Source organism: Phocoena sinus, chromosome 3, assembly GCF_008692025.1.
Source record: "Phocoena sinus isolate mPhoSin1 chromosome 3, mPhoSin1.pri, whole genome shotgun sequence".
Taxonomy (NCBI): Eukaryota; Metazoa; Chordata; class Mammalia; order Artiodactyla; family Phocoenidae; genus Phocoena; species Phocoena sinus.
The window spans coordinates 103116569-103138005 of NC_045765.1; positions in this window are offsets into that span (position 1 = coordinate 103116569).

Here is a 21437-nt window from a genome sequence, read left to right on the forward strand (position 1 = left end):
TATTTGAAGAACTAAAGTACCCATTAAAACAAACACTTTTCTGGATGTAAAAATGACTCGAATTTTTAGAGATTAGGGGCAACGCATAGAGAGAAGGACACTCTTTGAAACAAATGCTTTGGTACACAGTATCCCTGTACCAGATGCCATGTGGAATTAAAACCCAATAAGCTCCCAAGACAGGGGAGGAGCAAGCCTTTCTCCTACGCCTTCTCAATGATTGTGCTACTGAAAGAGTGGTTCAGGGGCCAGCGTCCCCTGGGAGCTTATTAGAAATGCAGAATTTGGGGCAGATCCCAAACCACCTGAATCAGAATATGCGTATTAACGAGGTTGTACTTTTGCACATGAAAGTTTGCGAAGCACTGCTCTGAGTCAAGGGTCTGCAGTGGAGGATATCATGGGATAGTAATAATAAAAATCTTTATAAATGCCATTCTACATGAACAACTTACCTTTAAACCCCCTTTCTGTCAATGTGGGTCCAAGTAACCTAATGACATAAGAGGCTTTAGAATTACAGTATCTACAGAGTACCAATACTTGGACCCAGCAATTGGTTGGGTTTGATATAAAATGATGTAGGCCAATTATTTCAGTTAAAATATTGATGGCATCATTACAACTTTTATGAAATATTTTATACTGGAGGTGGAGAAAGTGAAATAAAAAAGCTTAAGGTGTTTGTGTTTGTTGGTTTTCCAAAAATAAATCTTTAAATAATGTCATTTACCCTGAAAAGGTCATAGAGGGGCCTAGCCCAATGCTCTTTGTCACATCAGTGCCTCATTTTACCCTAGTAATTTTCAATCAATGCTTCTTACAATCAAAACTAAAGTCATTGTCAAGGACAAACCCATCAGCAGCTACACCTGTGTTAACTCATGCGTGGATCAGTTAAGGATGTGCCGCTGAGGTTTCCTTAGTGAAATCAATGGCTCTATTTTTATAATAATTTCTTCTTCCGTGTATGCCTTTGATGTGATTTCGTAAAAAAATACAACAAAAAATATTAGCCTGGATATTTAAGACTGAATTCCTAAGAGCATGATAAATGCCACAGACAGTCATGTTAGATGGACCATAGTCCATCAGCCAAATTTTATGTCAACCAAGATCCTGATTGCCATGCTGAAATTTGTCTTTACAAAAACAGACATATTTCTGGCTTTCTTATTTGCAGGTACTACTACTTTACAGTTCTGTGATTTATGGATTTACCAAATCCAGCATTTTCTAAAGTGTGTTGGAGGAATACAAATGCTAAGAGACATTAAGGGTCCTATGGTTAATTAAATTTGGAAAACACTGGATTAAACAAAATTATAAGGATTACTTTTCTGCCTAGCTTCTTAGAGCCTTCAGTATGCTAAGATACATTGTTAATACCCGATAGCGGAGGTATAATACACAATGTTTTTGACCTCCAAAGCTGCATGTTAAAGAGTATTCTCTATGATTAGTGTCTTGAGTTACATACTTTGGGACACGCTAATTTAATCTAATTTCTAATCCTGTTTGGATTTTCATTCTTTTGAAGACCGTATTACACCACTCCCAGTAAAGACAATAAAGCAGCACATTTGTGGTCTGTACTACACAATTTAGCACATACTTATCAACTCTTTTGTATTTTTCACTGTTGTTTTGCCTCCCGACTAGATTGTAACCACTTGGGCAGTATGCATCATGAATTATACATTCATATCCACCACAGAATTTAGCACTGTGTTGGATATGCTAGGTAATAAAATACTTCCTGGTACAGTGACCTATAAGACAATTAAAATTTTCCATGGGTATTCAGTTGTTCTTGTATTTCAAGATTTGATGAGATAATCTGTTTACTTTAAGTAGAACTTTCTCATGATTTTGTAAACTTTGATCCTACATCTAATTACCCTCTGTCTTTCTGAGCTGATAAATATAAATATTTCTTGTATACTGGGATCAAAGTGCTACTGAGATCTGGATATTTTTCTATACTTAAATCTTTAACACAAACTTCCCCTGTGTTATATATGCCAGCTATTCTTTCTTCATTTGAAGAAAGCAGACATGCCAGGAAAATTCCAATGCAGATGCATCCTTAATTTAAATCTGTTTTGTTATGTTTTTCATCACCAATGTGTTCCTTAATGAGGTCCAACAATTGTTTGAGTTTGACACTGCAGAATAATATTGGAGTTGTAGGTCGAGAAGTTACCCAAAACTTTATTCATGGGGGCTGCGGCACAGGGAATTGAGGTCAACATCCTTCAGGGATGTTTACAAATGCCCGTGTTTGGTCTTGCTGACACTTCATTCTTACAAGTACAGCTGCCATTATTTGTCACCAAATGAATAACGGTAACCTACCCTTGTTTACTGTGAAGTTCATTTGTTACTTTTCTCCATTTTCACCTACACTGTGAGCTCCTACTTGAATTTAGTCTCTTACACAGACACTTCAAACTGAAGAAAGGAAAAGAACTTCTTAAAGCTTAGAAATTTCACTTAGGGCTCCATCCCTTGGGGGATGAGGTGGTGAGAAGGAATGGCAGAGATAAGATATTTCGAGTCCCACCATTTCAGGCCACAGAAAAATCCTCTTGATAGTCATTTTCTTTTGATTCCTTGGCAGTGGATCCTACAAATATCCACCCAAATTCTTTGGGATGATATGGAGAGCTTGTATTTGAGTTTCATGAATTGATTAATACAATCAATCATGCCCATACCTATTCAAAAGTATGACGTTTTATTATAGCCTAAATTCTATTTAGTACCCTGGAATTTACCGCCACCCAGTTATAGAATTCAGATTACCCTAGCAGACACACATTTGGGTAATATTTGGGACTGTCTTAGTCCCATAAATTGGCATCTCAGTGACTAGGGAGGGCAAAATGCTTTTTTGTCCACTTAGAAGATAAATATCTTTGATTGTTTTAAATATCTATATTAGGGAGTTTGGCTAATTACCTGCCTAAAGGCAGAAAACTGGACCCAATAACTTATTAATATTCTTTATAATGTTAGTCTATCCTTCAACTGAGTACCTTTTTAAAAATGTTGGCATGCCAAGCAGTGAAAAACAATCACCCTCCCCCAAAGGATCTGTGCTTACAGAGAGAAATTTTATTCTCAAGAATAAAGGTTAAAAAAAGTAAGAAAGTGAGATTTCAAAGTCAAGGAGATGCCTCAAAACACCTCTCAACACATCCACTCCCACCCTGTCCTCATCTGGACACCATTAGGAGAACCACTACAATTGAATTCAACTGCTATGTATTATGTGTGACTGCATTGTTTACTGTATTGCTTTATGCCATTCAGTTCACCTGAGATGGAATCAGGCAAAGGAGGTAAATTAACTCTACCTTCAGAACTCTAGACTGCTGACTCTTATAAAAATTTATTTACTAGTTTATCTAATGTTTTAAAAACTCATTTTATTAAGTTGTAAGCCGTATCATTCAGTACTACTACATCAGAAGGTAAAATTAACGATAGAGATAAGGACATATAAAAAAGCCGCAGCATGGCTCCGTGACAACATGAAAAAACTGATGAGTAGCAGCTTAGGAGCCGTGACAGTGTTCAGATTTAATTTGAATGGTGAAGGGCACCATCCTATTGAGCTGACTGGATAAGGGTAAGTTCATATTGGCACATAGTTTGGTGTCATCACAGGTGACATGGAACAGTGGTATAGTGAGAAAATGACATGTGGTATTTTGAAGACCAGAAAAATAAAAATTTGAGGTTAGCTTTGAGTGAAACTGCTTTATCTTTGCCAGATTTAAAGAAACACAATCCAGTAATTCCGAGATCTAAAGTTTTTTTGTTGTTGTTGCTCCTATTAACTCTTGATGGCAGGATTGTAGGGTCATGTTAAGTGTAGGTGACAGATAGACAAGTTTATGGGTGAAAATTTAATATCTGGATAATCTCAGCAGAATGAAAGGAATGCCATCATAACGAGATATACGCTACATCAGGAATTTTAGAACCTTTCACATAACAAATGTGCTTCCTACACTTTATCATGCCGATGCTCATGCCATCCCAGGAAAGCGGGTGGATTTCAATAGAAGACAAAAGGATCTTTACTTTTACTTAGAGATGAAGAAGATAAGGTATAAGTGACATATCAGCATAGGCAATGCTTTCTACAAGAACTTCTAAGGCATCAACAATTAGGTGTTCTCAGGAGATTGATCATAATGTGTCACCAGCTGTCAGCGCCTTATATTGACTAACATCCAATCTAAGTCAGCTTTTGACGCAGACCTCCTGGCCATCAACATGTCTTGTCATTACCTGCATCAGAAACTAGCTCCATCATGGCCAGCTGAGTACACGTCCCACCTGAAGCTGTAGTCAAACACATAAGGAAAGTCAATCACTGCTTCTCATCACAAAGAATTTGGAAGTTCTGACTTACTTGCTTTACTGTGTCAAATGTGCTTATAAAGATCAGAGGGTGTCATTTTACAAATTAGGAAAGTCAGACAAGAAAAAGAAACCCACCCCCTTTTTTTTTTTTTTTTTTTTATTTTGCGGTACGCAGGCCTCTCACTGTTGTGGCCTCTCCCATTGCAGAGCACAGGCTCCGGACGCACAGGCTCAGCGAGCCCGCTCCGCGGCATGTGGGATCTTCACGGACCGGGGCACGAACCCGTGTCCCCTGCATCGGCAGGCGGACTCTCAACCACTGCGCCACCAGGGAAGCCCGAAACCCACCCCTTTTTAATCACCTAATGACAGATCTAGGAAATAAATTCTGGTTTTCTGTATCTGTTTTAATAAGACTGATCACAACAAATAATCAGTTTGCTGTCTTATTCTCCTTTCGAGGAAGAAATACTACTTATATTTTGAATGATTCTGAGAAACAAGGAAAATGTCTATTTTCAGGGGGAAAAATGAACCCATGATATAAAATGTAAAATTTACATTTTTCTTTTATGGAAAGGACTGAAACAAGTAAAGTTGTATGTCTCAACAACATAAAAGTGAGAGAATAAGATATTTAACAAAATCCTTGAAACGATATACTATTGAACCAGTTACCAGAGTCTGAAAATGAATCAATCTATTTATACAATGATAAAGATTTAGTAATGCTAATCCTGAAAATTTAGTATGGGAGTCAGGCTTCCTGCCTGATTTGAAATGAACACATTTAAGGCCTAGTGCATGTGACTGTCTCCTGGTTTATGAGTGAGACTGAGGCAAGTGTACACTTGCCCGAGAAAAGTAGACCTCTCCAGAACTCCCCTTCTGACCCATTGAAGAATCACACTCGCAGCATGAAATAATCAGGTCTTCGCTCATAAAATAACCGCATTCATATTTCTTTATTCTGGTTGGACTAAGAATTGATTTTTTAATGATGAGCAAGCAATTTTGTGTCTTTGAAATAGAAACAGGGTTTTTTAAACTTTTATTTCCATGCATGATACCAGCTCTCCATATTCACCTCTACAATTATGTGTGAGGGGCTCAGTGCTGTAGCACCTAAATATTTTATATGAGATAAAGGAACATGCTAAAATCCTGTAAGTGTCTTCAAGAGATTTGGGCAGTGCTGAATATGCCCTAGCATTACTTAACTTTTCTTTAATACAGTATCTTTTATATCGATTACAAATGGAGGGGTAGTACACAAACAGGAAGTAAGGAGGGGGAAAGAAAAATAGAGAGCAATACAGTGTTATAGAAAATAAAGAAAGCAAAATATATAAGATAATAAGTGAAGGAAAGAGGAGGACCTGGACAGGAACATTTATAGGCAATGAAATGTTTATGTAGCCAAATTGATCTTGTGCATTGTGTTAATTTACTGTATTAAAATTTGTACTCATTCACTTTTTAATCATTCTGAACCTCATTTTTATCTGGTAAATGTATCATCCAGATAGAATTTAGAGATCCTATTTAATTTTTAAAAACTTAGGAAACAATGAAATACAGAGATTAAAGCAATTACTTTCATTTGTTTTTACACCAAATATTTATTAATGTCCACATGCACAACTGGAAACAAATGAATTGAGGGAATAAATAAGAGCTCATCACTCTAATAAGCACAGATAAAATTAAACTAAGAAATAAGGGTAATGAAAAAAATACAATATGATTACAGCTGATTTTCACCTTGAGAAAGGGGTTGCTGACTAGTTTATCACAGAAAGGATTTTGGCAATTGTTGAGTGGTTTCCAGGGAAAGCTGAGAACAATGATAGGGGATATGGAGTGAGCATTCTTACAGGAATTGACCCGCTCATATGTTTCATGTAAAAAATGAAATAGCAAAAAATAACCAGTACCTTTCAGATGCTTTATCAACAAATAGTATATTTTCACCTGAAATAATTCCCTTAAATATAGGGAAAATTATGTAGTATTAATATAGACTTTCTTCATTTTGCCTGTTTAAAAGACCTTTCTTATAAGGTGTGAGAAGAACATTTTAATTGTTCTTCCAGTTACATATTATCTTAAATCTTAATCCAAATACAGATCAGTTGACTTGTAATTATCCATGAGATTTTGGCCATATGGACAGCAAAGTCAATTATTATGGGCAAACGACATGGTCATGTTTCAAAAGTGATTGTGATGTTTTGACTGAACAAGTCCTGTTTCCAACTCTTGCCTCAGTTTCTAGTGTCTGGGTGGACAGACAATTTAGAAAATGCTATGCCACTCAACAGGCCTCCACAGTCTGGTAGGAGCAGAGAGTAGACCCACAAGGTCATAAGATAAGAATACGTCTATCAGCGTTATAATCTCCGGAGTGTGGCCGAGGGCAAAACTGTGTTAGTGGACAAAGGTCCTTAGCTCTCACCCTCCAGGGTCAGGTGCCTGGGCGCTTTGCCCATTTAGACCCTACTCACAGATATGTTAGTGAATGAATTCTTAAAGACAAAAGACATCTTGCAATCCTTTTAATAAAACCTGGACTGTGTGGAAACAAGAGAATGAATGGGTGAGCCTTTAGAAATAAAAAGTAAGTGCCTTTGGCTGCTTTAAGAAACAGCATAAATAGCCTATTTGGGTTTATACTGTGCTAAATATTGTACCAAGATTGTAAAGAAAATAGAAACTGCCTTGTTTCTCATGGTCAAACACCAGTTGTGCAGTCATATTACAGCAGAGTGGTGACTTCAGGGGTCAAATAATCAGAGACTAGGCCGTCAGAATGAGCCACTCCTCCTTGCTCTTATTGTTTGCCTTATCTGCAGAAACAAACTGCGATTCTCTTTTCCTAAGTTAGATGATAATTCAGTATATTTATACTTTGTCTACTTTATTTAATAAATCCTCATATCTAAAGATTTCCCAAATTAATGCTAAATAGAAAAAGAGTAGCAAAAAGATAAATATTTTCCTCATGAATTTAATCTATTATTAATCGGCATACATGTCATTCCAAATATATACATGTAGATCGCCACATATATATGTGCATAGAATGTATAAATACATATATATTATACATGAATGATTTATTACAGAAATATCAGTGTTTCTAGATTACACTGCATACTTGATGAGCTGTCATTAGTGCAGAAAGGATACATAGCTTTTCACAAAAGAAAAGAATGAGGCTGCCGGAGTGTTGCAGTGGTTTGGGCTTTTTTTTTTTTTTTTTTCCAGCATCCATCCCTGCCAATCTCTGCACTGCCAGTAGGGAAAACCATATCCATGGCAACCAACCGTACCATTCCAACCCACATCAATGACGCCTCCAATCTAAACTGTCAAATATTCTATGCACATCATGTAAAATAGGTCTCTTTCCCCTTATACCTCTGTGCATCTCGTTTCCGTGGCTACAAGTTTATGCAAATGAGAATTGTCCTTTCTCTCTCAGGTTGATTGAACACTGAATTTGTTTTGCACCTTGGCAATGCAAAGCCATGCTGTCTTGCCACCTGGTCTACCACATAATTGCAAAAATTTTATTATAATGATAACTGTCCCCAAATTAGCCTGATAACACCATCTACCTGCCTCATGAGCGAAAGAAACAGTGTACAATAAAGAAGGACGTTAAAACAGAGTCGAGATAGGGGAATGATGTTTAATTGGCTCTCCAGAGTCTACTAATTTTCAGAATTGGAAACCTAGTGTTTGATTTGTTCTTTTTAGTCGGTGAGAAGAAAAAATATCCTTCATAAATTCTGAATGACAAATTTGCCCATCCTTTTTTGCATGTGGTTCCAGCAATCCAGGGAATCTAAAGTGTCATTTCCTCTCTGGAAGAAAGGAAGCACAAAACATGCTAGGTATGTACTGTAAATTTTCACTCAGTATCAGCTGTAGCTATAAATTTCTCCCAATCCCTGTATCTTCCTCATTCTTTTCCCCCAACCTCCTCCAAATCCTGGATCAACACCTTTCTTTTAAAGTTAAGGCGCAGGATTTTTACTGGATGACACATATTAAAATAAAAGAAAGCCGGGAATCTAAAACAATTACTTTTTCCCATCCCTGGTCTCCTTTAATCTACTGCTTCCCACTAGATTATGTCCTGTAAATAATTTTGTGGTGATGGTGGTAGTAGTTTCTTTTTCAGAAAAATCACACATTTTGCAAATAATAAAAACAACTGCTTTTTATATAGTTCATTTAAATTATAAGTTGCGTTGATATGGTGACTTTAACTAAGGACTTTTATGGGCAGATCAAATGTAGTACATAATGTGTATCCCTGGGATGTAAGTGACAAAATAGAAGACACTAGATTCACTAGATTTTTTTTTTTTTTTTTTTTTTGACAGAGCCACGCAGCTTGCGGGATCTTGGTTCCCCAACCAGGGATTGAACCTGGGCCCCCGCAGTGAAAGCTCCCAAGTCCTAACTACTGGACTGCCAGGGAATTCCCACTAGATCCTATTATGATAAATGTTGAGGATATATTTTACCTCTCCCGTCCTTAATACTTCTCTCCCTGCAAAACAAGTCCTTCAGTATTAAAAAAAATTGGAACAATTTTTTTACAAATTCATGAGATTTTTGTCTCCGACTGAACTTTGTTTATAAAGACTCCAATCACCTTCGAGTAGGTTAGGGAGTAGCAAAGGTTATAAATGTGGGGAGGATCCCTTTTCAATCTAATAGTTCAAGCATAAATGTGCTCTGAACAAAACTTTAAAAAATGAAGTTTCCAAAGCCAGATTCTTCACATATCTTTTCTCCCCTCTGGCTCCTCAAAGTCTGCATACCTTGTAGGGTTCAGCTGGTGCCCCACTTTCTCCCTGACTAAGAAGATAAAGGGATGACTGCCTTCTCTGATCTCTCTCCTCTATCAGTGCTGCTGTTTCCGCATTTCATTAGATGCCATTTCCCGTTGGTAGGACTTGCTCTCTGACAAGATTTTAAACCCTGGGCCAGAGTTGAGGGAAAATAATTTCCTATAATTCTTTTGTATTTTCTATCCTTAAAGTGAATATTTTGCTCAGTGAATTCAGTATCAAGTCTTGATTGTTTCTGGGTTTTAGATTGAGACATTCAGGCAGGGAACAGCTAATAAATATGCCTCCGGTCAAGGCGGGAGAAGAGAAATCAACTTTGAGTTGTGTTCACTGTGTTCAAGAAATCATGTCAAATGTTTTACATGTGGCACAATAATCTGTCCCTTGTTAAAATTTACTTTTAAATAACAGATTATATTTTTCAAAAGCAATAATATTTGAAAGAGAGAACATAGCATCCTTAATAATTCTGTGTGATTGTTACATCTCTGCCAATAGTCTTGTTTCCTGAGCAATGTCCTTGGATCTTTGGGGAATTACTAAGGATGTGAAAGAGCTAATTTTATAAAGCTTGCAGTCAAATAGGATGATAAATACATATAAATATAGATGGCACAAACAAAACCCATCTCAATATCAATTATGACTGTTAATAGCATCATTCCAATAAATTTACCAAATGTAATATATAAAATTTCCAAGTATTTTGGAAGGCTAAAAACATGATCATTGGAGTTATGTTCTAGGATAAAAAGTGTGGATGAATAGTTTGAATCAGTTTCACCTGAGGAAGACAAATATTGAAGGGCATTTTTAAAGTCAGTTTTTAAAACCTGTGGTTTGTGCATTTGGACTGTCCCAACTCAGTCTCAGTGATGGAGCTCCTTCTTCCTCTAAATAGCCTTTCTCTGGGTATAAGAAACTCTCTTTTAGAATTTCATTCTATACAGCCATCCCTTGCCAGTTCACCTGACTTTCCCTTTAACTTTGCCTATGCAGGTAAAGTGAAATGGAGAAGTAGAGCATTCATTTGCAAAATGTGAGGGCCCAAAAAGTTTGTCTGAATTCCACAAGTGAAAAAGTAGGGAGTTTATGCAAACAACTAGAAATTGCCTCAATTCTCGTATTCTGGATTGCTCCTATGAGAGAGATTCTCCCTTAGAATCAATGCAGAGAAAAATAAACAACGAACAAATAGAAAACAAACAAAAAATTAATCAATAAGAACACCTATGCCCTTGTTAAGTAATAATACTATTATCAAATAAATAATAGTAAATTCTCATGAGACACTATGTTTGAAGCACTGCTTTAAGCCCTTCACATAATCTAAGTCATTTAATCCTCACAAGTTTTATAAATAGGTACAATTATTTATCTTATTTTACAGATGAGAAAACCAAAGACTAGAGGGGTACCTAAAATTATGCAGCTAGATAGTAGTGGATCTCTCAAGACTAGAAAATCTTGCTAAAGTCTCCAGAGTGTTAATCTTTTTATTTCTATGCTATATGACCTTCTGAGAAATATTTTTATTCTCAATTAACACAATAAAGTTGTATCAGTCAAAATCTCTTAAAATTGTAATATTCCAAAATTCTCTCTTCATAACTCAAATTCCTTTCATTTAAAGTTTCAAAGCGTGAAATTGAATCTTCTCTTGGGGGAGAAAAAACCTTTTCTAAAAGACTTCAAAATTGGAAACATTGCTTTTAATGCCAGCAATGATTTAGAAGACCTGGGGTGATTTTTTTTAATATCCAGACAAATGTTTATTCGTTCATTCAGTTAGTTAGTTAGACATATTGCACACCAACTGAGTGCCAGCGCTGTTCTTGGCTCTGAGGATTCAGCAGTGAACAAAGAAAAGCCTAAGCCCTCGTGAGACTTATATTCTAGTAGGGGAGAAACTATAGAATAGGATACAATTCAACAGAATATAATAGAAGTGAACTGGTAAGAAGTATAGTAAAGAAAAATTAAACAGGAGTAAAGATATATAGAACAAAGGCTTTTATTAGGCTAGAAAAGATCTTTTTGGTAAAGTGATATTTGGGCAGAGACTCAGGTAAAGTGGAGGAGGAAACTCAACAGTGGGAACCATCTTGCAAATTTCAAGGATTGTTAGGATGGCTGGTGGGAGGATGGGGGAGTTGCTTCAGGGGATGCCAGCAGTGAGGCAGTTGGTCTGATCATGGAGAGACTTGCAGGAAATCTTCATGTACTTTCCCCTTTGTTCTAAGAGAAATAGAAAGCTATCCAAGAGTTTTCAGCAGAGGAATGATAGGAACTGACTTATTTTGTAAAAGGCTCACTCTGACTTAAAGTGAAATACAGAAGTTTGGGTGAAATCCGGGAGCCCAGTTCAAGAGTCTTGTATCATCCTAAGAAATCACTGATGGTGGCTTATACCAGGATAGCAGGACATGACTTGTGAGAAGAGACTTTTGAAGTTGTCAACTACAAGATTTATAATATATGTGGAATGTGAGAAAAATAAAGGGTAAAAATGACTGGATTCTATTACAGAATGAAATAGTTTTATGCTTAGATAAGAAATTGCCTGTATGTAAAAGCTCAATATTTGGAATTAGTTAAAAGTTCTTCAACAGTTAAAATTCTCAGACTATCTGAATTTGTTATATGCTCAGTTTAAAACAATAGTTGGTCATTACTTCTCAAGCCATTGAACTTTTGAGTTATCCAACTACACGTGGAAGATGCAACTTGATAAGCTAGCAAAGTTCTCTAACTTAGAAACTATAGTCCTTCTCCTTGAAATCCTCCCTTTTTTCATCTCTCAAGTAGCAGATCTCGCTTTTGTCCTACTTCTTAGGCCATTCTCTTTTAGTCCTTTTCACAAGCTTCTCTTTGTTTTTTTTTTTTTTTTTTTTTTGCGGTACGCGGGCCTCTCACTGTTGTGGCCTCTCCGGTTGCAGAGCACAGGCTCCAGACGCGCAGGCTCAGCGGACATGGCTCATGGGCCCAGCCGCTCGCTCCGCGGCATGTGGGATCCTCCCAGACTGGGGCATGAACCCGCGTCCCCTGCATCGGCGGGCGGACTCTCAACCACTGCACCACCAGGGAAGCCCTCTTTGGTATTTTTTAACTCTCAGTTCTTTCTTTGTATTCTGCTGCAAGCTCTCTTTTTATATCTACCAATCACTCTACTTGGACCAACTCCAACAGTAGGAGAGCTTCTATTACGATCCAAATTCTGAAGACATCAAATTATCTAGCACTGTTCAGTAGGGTAACCACCAGCTATGTGTGGCTTTTGAACACTTGAAATGTGGCTAGTCCAAATTAAGATGTGCTGTAATAAAATACATATTGAGTTTTGAAGACATAGATTTAAAAAGAGAACATAAATTATCTCGATAATTTTTATATTGGGTACACATTGAAATCGTTATTTTTGATATACTGGGTAAATAAATTATATTACTGAAATTGACTGCATGTTTCTTTTGTTTTTTTTAGTGTAGCTACTAGAATTTTTAAAGTTAGAGATGTGCCTCACATTGTATTTTTTTTTGGGTAGTGTTGCTTTAGCTGTTGGTCTCTCTTAAGCATCAGACTTAGCCCAGAGCCTGGAACATAATGTGTTTATAAATGTGTATTGAAAAAATAAATAAATATGTGTATAAAACAAAAACCTCTTACAAACCAGAATAAATCTCATGAGAATTGTTCAGGTGGTAAACAAAATTTTCTTGAGATATTAGGAACAACATGCTTATGTAGAGACAACTACCATGTTTTGAATGGGAGAACTTTTCTAAAAAATCAGCTGTCCCTAAGGTGACCTATATATTTAAGAAAACTACTGTCAAAATCCTTACTATTTTTCTATAGAACTCAACAAAATGATCTTAAAATTTAACTGGAAAACTAAGCATGGTATAATGAGTCAAGAAAGATTTGAAACAGAAGAATACTTATAGAGGGACATGACTCATGAACTTTTAAGCAAACATTATAAAGCTTCAAAATTTAAAACCATGAAGTTTGTGCCAAAATAGAGAGATCAATGAAACAGAACACAAAGTTCAGATACAAACAAAACAACAAAGAAGAATTTAGTGTATAATAAAAATGGCATTTGAAATCAGTGAGGAAAAGATGTACGATTTGATAAAAAGTATTGTGGAAACCAGTTAACCACTTGACAAGAATAAATTTAGAGCCCTAGTTCACACCTTAAGGTAAAATTAATTCTCCAAATGAATTAAGTATAAGTACAACAATGAAATTTAAAACTACTAGTGGAAAATATGGTTCATATGTATAGGTGAAGAAAGCCCTTTCAATCAGGATTCCAGGCAAAAAATTAAAAGATCTAATTAAATAAATATTTTAAGACATTTGTATGGGGAAAAATACCACAATCCAAGTGAAAAAGCAAATTACAGTCAAGGAAAAATATAATTATGTGTGACAGAAATGTCTCTAATACATAGGAATCTTACAAATTGGTAACAAAAAGAATATAGGGCTTCCCTGGTGGCACAGTGGTTGAGATGCAGGGGACACGGGTTCGTGTCCCGGTCTGGGAAGATCCCACATGCCGCGGAGCGGCTGGGCCCGTGAGCCATGGCCGCTGAGCCTGTGCGTCCGGAGCCTGTGCTCCGCAACGGGAGAGGCCACAACAGTGAGAGGCCCGCGTACCGCAAAAAAAAAAAAAAGAAAGAAAAAAGAATATATAACCAGGTAGGAAAGTGAACAAAGGATATGAACAGGCAAGATACAAAAGTCAGAAATATAAATGATTGATAATATGTGATAAAAATATTTCACCTTACTAGTAATCATAACCATGAACAAAAGCCTAGATAGCCTCTCCCCTCTCATCAACTATCAGACTGTCAAAGAGTCAAAGAAGGAAAATGCCCCGTGCTCAATAGCTCTCGTAGATGCTGGCAGGAGTAAAATTAGTAGAGGCTTTCTAAAGTGTAATTGGAAGTAATGTACTTAATTCAGAAATTTCACTTGCAAGAATTTTTTTCAATAATCAGATGGATTCATAAAGATATAAATGTGGAGCTATATATCACAATATTATCTATTATAGGGGAAAAGTGAAAATAATTTAAATGTACAGCTGTAGGTTATTACTTGAATGACTTGTATATCCATAAAATGTAATTCTACCCAATCATCACAAAAGATGGTGTTAATCTATATTGATCAATATGTTGATGATATACTGCTAAATGTTAAAGGTAGTTTTCAAAACATATATATCACAATGGTCCCACTTTAAAGATACATATATTTCATCTATACACATTGAAAATAAACTAGAAAAAATATTCTCCAAAATGCTACTAGTGGTTATATGCTAATAGTGGTAATGCTAATAGTCGAAATATGGCTAATAGTGCTAATGGTGGTAGGATTATGAGTAATTTTTTTCTTCTTGATTTTATTATTTGCTTCTATTATTTCTACATTAACATGAATAATTTAAATAATTTAAAAATGCAAAAAAAAAATACATATCTTGAAATATGATGATACATAGCAACACAAGGAGCCTTAGACTAGGTGCTGTGTTTATAAGAGCACACTTGTGTTTCTTTCTACTTTCTGACACAATGAAGCCTCATGTCCGCAATCTCCACAGCAGCCCATCTATATAGGTGCTTACATAGGAACTCTTAGTCTTCCAATTCAACTCTGTCTGGAAGAAACAGAAGAATTGGAAGAAAACATGGAGGTGTTGGCATTGTCCCACACTGGGTACCTGAGCTCCAAGGAGAGACTTTTCCTGAATTCCTTACAAAACATCCTATGTGCTCTTGTTATAGCCTGGTTCACCTTGCTCTGGGAGGGGAGTTTCAAGTTCTTTTATTATTAAAAACAATAAGACTTTTGCTCATTTGAGTAGGCATTTATTTAGTTAGTTTCCAAAGGACCTTATGAGCTATGTTGGGTGATTTCATCTTATTCCTTCCCACATGTTAGGAAAATAAGGTTCAGAGAATTTACATGTCTTTTCCAAGGTGGCAGCATGAGGATTCAAACTCAGCTATTTTTTTTTTTTTCAAACCTGAGGCTCTATTTTATCACATAGCCTTCCAAACCTGCCATTGAAGGCCATAGCCTTTAAATAACTAGAAAGAAGAGAAAAGCAAAACACTTTTGATTGTAAAATATGATTGATATGAAATTATAAATAATTACTTCACAAAATATTTTCCAACCTTTATTTTTATTTTGCCATAAGAAATAGCACAAAAGAGAAAAGAAAAGGATTATTTAAATTCCTCAAACAGATTATTTTCTGAACGCTACTTCTTACCCAAGTTTTTTTTCAATTACTGGTCAAATAAAACTGGAATAAATACACTGTGAAATCAACTGATTTATATGTATTACAGATGGTGTACTAGAAAGAAAACACTAAATTAGAGGAAAATATATATGATACAGTTCTGCAAAGTGTGCCACTCATCTAATTCATCTAGTATTCTTCAAACATAATGAAAATTATATTTTTAAAAGTGATATGGCCTGTATCTTAAAAGTTAAAAGAGGTGAAAATGGTCTAAAATCTGTAGAAAAAAGGTTTACAGCTAAATCTTTTATAAAAGCATAATTTGGTGTAATATTTTTCTCATTCTGAGTGAGCCTCCTAGTGCATTAACATCTGACCATGCAGCAGTGTCATGCTCTCTGAACATCATTGTCAAAATGTCCAATCAATTTGCTTGTATTATGAATCATGCCCTGTTCCTATTGGTTTCCTGCACATCAACATTCAGCTAAAGGACTCAAAGTCCATGTTATGTATGTTAATCTAAGATTCCTCTATATACAACCTCTGCAGAAATAACTGAACAGGAGGGCATATCAGTCATGTTTGACACCCAACAGTTGCACTCTCTGGGTCAATGCCAGATAGAGATATTTCTAGTAGTTAATGTAACTTTTCATTACTAATTGGATCTGGCATAAGTTCTTGCAAATAGTCACATTCCTTTTTCTTAGTTGTCAATGCAAGGTTAATAGTTACTACTCTCCAATCCTCCAGCAATGGGGATTAGTCAAGAACCTGCTGAAATGCTAATCAATTTTATGATATTTCATTTGTCTTCCTCATGTTTACAAAAGTTCATTGACCTACAGGCCCATGGTTTTCTGCAAACATTTTTAAAATTAGTTAAAAATATTTGTTCTCATTAAAATAATATGCTTTTAAAAATTTGAAAAAGAAAAGAAAAAAATCACACGGCCATCACAGTAACACAGCCATTATTTGTGCTTATTGTCTTCTAGTCTTTTTATTAACAAATCTTTACAAATCACTTTGTATTTAAAAAAATGTATCTTAATCTTTTCCCCCCTTTTGGCCCTTTGGTATACATAATTGCAATAATCATAATCCTTAGTTCATGACAACATTCTCATTAGTGATTCAAGTATGTGCTTATTTGTAATACTCTAAATTCCCTCACAAATTCACCACCATCCCCCCAAAAGCTATGAGCTTGACAATAACCTACATCAATCACTATGTCCCCATTCCTCCCTCTGCCTTTTTCCCACTGAAGGTGGCAATCATTCAAAATTCCATTTTTATCATTCCCTTACTGCATATATTTGAAATATATGTATTATATTACATATATTGTAAATGTATGAATTTCTTATATACATATATAACTTGTAAATTGCATTTACAATATATATTTTATTTCTGACTTTATAAAAAGTTTAGTAACCTGCATGTAACCTTTTGGAATCTACTTTTTAAATTTAATAATCTTATAACTAAGACTTCATCATAATATTGTCTATCAATCACTCTATGTCATTCATTATGTCTCTGTATAATAAAACACTGAATATACCACACTTTTCCATCTAATCTCACTTGGATGGGCATTTGGGTTGCCTTCACAGTAGTCTTTATAGCTATCAGTAGTAGTAGTTTCAGTAGTCTCATGATATTCCATCAATTTCCTTAATCAGTTCTCTATTTCTTATTTAGTTGCATCTAAATCTATGCTCTATTGATCAAGGTTGTAGTGAGCACAGTTGTACTAATAGATTTTCTATACTACAAATATACCTTAGATAACTAGAAATGGAATTATTAGGTCAAAGGATATGAACATAATAGGTATTTCCAATTTGCATTCTAAAGGATAACCCCATCAGCAATTGTACAATTACTACATCTCCATATGCACTGCCTTATCCATTTTTTTGTTGTTAATACAAGAAATAGTTATGCTTTGCTTTTAGCCCCACTGACTTCAATCAATTTTGACATATTATAGAACTTCAAATCTGGAACCTTCTGATCTAATAATTTTTAATTTAGAGGACAGAAAGTTAAGGCATAAGAGTGAAATAATGGTTTATAACCTGGTCCGGAAAGTGTAGTTTGAAATTCTGAATAGAATATATTATCAGTGAGTCTTGTTTATTCTTACTAGAGTGGTTCTCAACAGGCAAATAATGAAGCTGAAGTTCAAAGAAAATGAGCAACTTTTCTAAAATTACGTAGTTAATTTTCTGTCACACTGTATTGTTTCCCAACTGGTCACATATGATTGTTTATGAACCATCATAAATTTTCATGTCATTTTTATTTTGAATTATTTCTTCTCTCTATTCCTATAGGATTTATAATCTTGGCCTTACAGTATAGTACTTGAACATGCATCTTTTGTTCTTGTTGTTTTTCATGAGAAATGGACTTTCCTTGGTGATTCTACTCCCTTGAATTAACCCTCACAATATGGAGCACAATGCTAAGCCTAGAGTAGTTTGTTAATACGGACATGCTGATCTGACCTGTCAGAACTTTTGCTCTTTCCACATTGGAGACACTTCCTTTCCATGCCTCTAAGTCAAAGTATTATTAATTACATAGTTTTGATATCTCACTTTCAACACACCCTTTTCATATTCCCTACGTTCAACAATACTAATGCTTAGTAACTGCAATTTGCATCACATTGTGGCATAAGGTGCATTGCTGTGCTTGTATAATTTATATACACTTTTTCATGTCCTAGAAATGATCCCATTCTTGGCCAATGGAAATAGGAATAAGGACTTTTTTTTCAGGCTCTCATAAGGCGAGAGTACTTGCCAGGCACTCACAACACACAGCCATTTTCTTCTCAGTTACCACAACCACAGACAATTGTTGTTCAGCCTAATTCATCCCTAACAAAGCAAACACATATTTAACACTTGGTCTTGATGACTAAAGCGAGCAATTTTACCCATCTTAACTGCAAGTTCCCACACTTTTTCTCCATGCCTGCAATCTGCATCTGAATTGCCTGATGATTATTCTGCTGGGTTCATTTTGCCCACTCTTATAAACAGTTGCCAATCTTTGTGGCCCTGTGCAAAATTAGACCCCTGGACGGGTCATTCATTGTATGTTCAAATACTGGGCAAGTTTGTAAAGCAAATTCATATTTTCGCACGTCATATTCCTCCTGACCTCAACCAGGAACAATTAGCTTTCCCTAGGTTTTATTAAATAAGAGTATGCCCATATAGGATCTAGTCTCCTTTTTCACTCCTTCTGAGACAGCAATTTCTTGGGCTATAGAAAAATGAATTTCACAGATTCATTAGACAAAGGATTCTCAGCCCCTCTTCATGAGTATCTGACTACAGAACCAAACATTTGGTTAGTAAAACCCTTTGCTATATTAAACACCTTCTTTTTCTGCAATCCTGACAGTCTATGCATTTCCAGGAACATGGGTTGATTTTATGTTCACAAAAAATGTACGATGAGCCCTTTAACACACTCTTCTCGATGGTAAGTGTACTCTGCATCATAACGCACAGTGCATTTTCTCAAGGACTTTTCTGTATTTTACAAACAAGGACTGAGAGTATTTGATAGATGTGGAATATGACTCACAGCAAGCTGAAATAACCAACCTGAGGTCAAACAGCCAGTCCACGGTCAATTTTGTTCAGAAACTTGACCTTTTAACTCTGTCTTCTGCTTTACATTATGTAGCATCTTTTTATTTATTTAATTTTTTTTTCATGCAGCTAGGGAAAAAAAAGAGATTTAACCAGTATTTAAGAACGAATTGTTACCTCTTACACATCTTGATATATAAAGCCTTGATTGTCAATGCTGAGCAAGAGAATATCAAGGATAGAAATTCAGTTGTATTGAAACACCATCCACAAACATCACAAGAACTACAGACTGCTTTAAACTGTTAAATCCTGGTAATCGATTATGTGAGTTAAAATCTGAGTTAATTTTGAAATTAGTTGTTTGGCTCTTAAAACATATTTTTCCACTGAAATTTTGTGTATCTGCTAATTATGTTCTTTGGAAAAGAGTAAAAAATAAAAGGAGCCTATTTAAACCATAATAGATTTAAACAATGGTAATAATAGCACTATTTCAACTACATCTCACATCGTTTCCATTGGAGAAAACATTTCAAGCTCCAGACTTTCACACCAGGACCACTTCAAAAGAACATTGTTTGTGGTAGTAGCAGCAGATTCATAAGGAACAGGCCAAGTGATAGAAAAGCTAGAGATGGAAAAGGTTTCAAAACCAGTATCTTGACTCTATTTCTCCAGGGTAAGTGGTATTTTTCTGTCTGCTTAATGGATGCCAGACACCCCCAGTTTCTCTGAACTGAGAAAGAATGAGAAGTTATTCTACAGCAAGGAGGTCTGAATGAAGACCGTCACTCATTCCTTGTACAGACCTGTGTTGTGTGCAAGAGAGATGTCTCTGCTGGTGGGACAAGACCCTATGTGACACCCAGGACAAAGGGTACTTGAGAAGGGAGGAAACACATGGCAGGTTAAGTCTGGGTAAGGAATATCTTAATCTGTAGAAAACACACCACTCCTGGTCACAGTGAGAAGGAAAAAAAATATTGAATGATGAGCCATACTCATGGCAGTCCTTTAGTAATTCAGTTGGAAAATTTGTTTTGATTCTTGGTTTCCACAAAGGAGGATATTAAATTCAATGACTTCTCAATGCTTTTTCAGCTTTAAGATGCTATCTTGTGCTGCAAGCACATATAAACAATACAGTCCTAGGGAGGAGGCAAGCAAGAACCTGGCAGAGGCTTGGGTTGGGAAATGAAGGCCTGAGAGGAAAGTGCCCAGGGAACTGGACCAGAGCCCAAGGTGGAGAGGGGGACTCGGAACCAAGGTAGAAGCCACATGTGTTCAAAGGTCATGCTTTTTAAACTGCTTCCAGGGTAGCTTTGTGAGTGTCAGAGTATTGGGGCAGATTACTTTAAACACTTCCTTATCTCTGGTCAGAATTTAGCCTGGACAATATGGGGGAAAGAAGGCATCAGATCATGTTACGTATCAGTAGAAATTTCCAAACTAGTCATAACCTTCTAATTTTTCCTTGGATCAACAACGTTTTGGTTTTGATTTTCCTCTTTCCTCCCACCCCACTGAAAATTACTACCATAGGAAGTCATTATTTCTATGAAAACAAGTCATGGTCCTTGGATGTGATAGGGAGAGGATAAGGTTGAGACTTAATGGTCACACTGGGAGAAGAGGAGAAAGTATACAGTGACTGAGACCAGGCAGAACCTTAAAAAATATGTTGAATATCTAATTGTTTTAAGCCAAACATAGTATTAGATTACATGGAGTTAACATTAAATTTATTTACATGAAGATGCATACTATATATGTCCAAAGGATTAGAAAAAGCTATTATAGTAATTATTAATAATAATTTGCCTTTCTTATCCATGGCCTTGAAATATATAAATATACTGACATATTATGCCATGAATTATTCTGATGGTTCCCCTCAGTTCATGTTGACTTTGCAGACAGGGCTTTAGAAAATATTTCAAACACCTCTAAGATAAGCGAGGCAGTTATTTATGGGAATTTACTACTGTGTTCTACCTGTAATATTCTTCAGTAAGTAGAGGATTATGTACCAAGTAAAATCATGATTTTAGAGCTTTAAATAAGGACATAACTTGTTGCTAAACAATTGGTAAGAATAATCATATTACACAGAAACAGAAGAAATCCCTGAATATGGAAAATCATTTAAATCTAGATATACATTTTCTTTTAGAATTTAAATATCTGATGAGAAGTTTTGTTTCCCTTTGTGTGGCTGAGACGCCTCCATGACACGCTCATGGACAGTGATACTCATGTTCTAGGTGG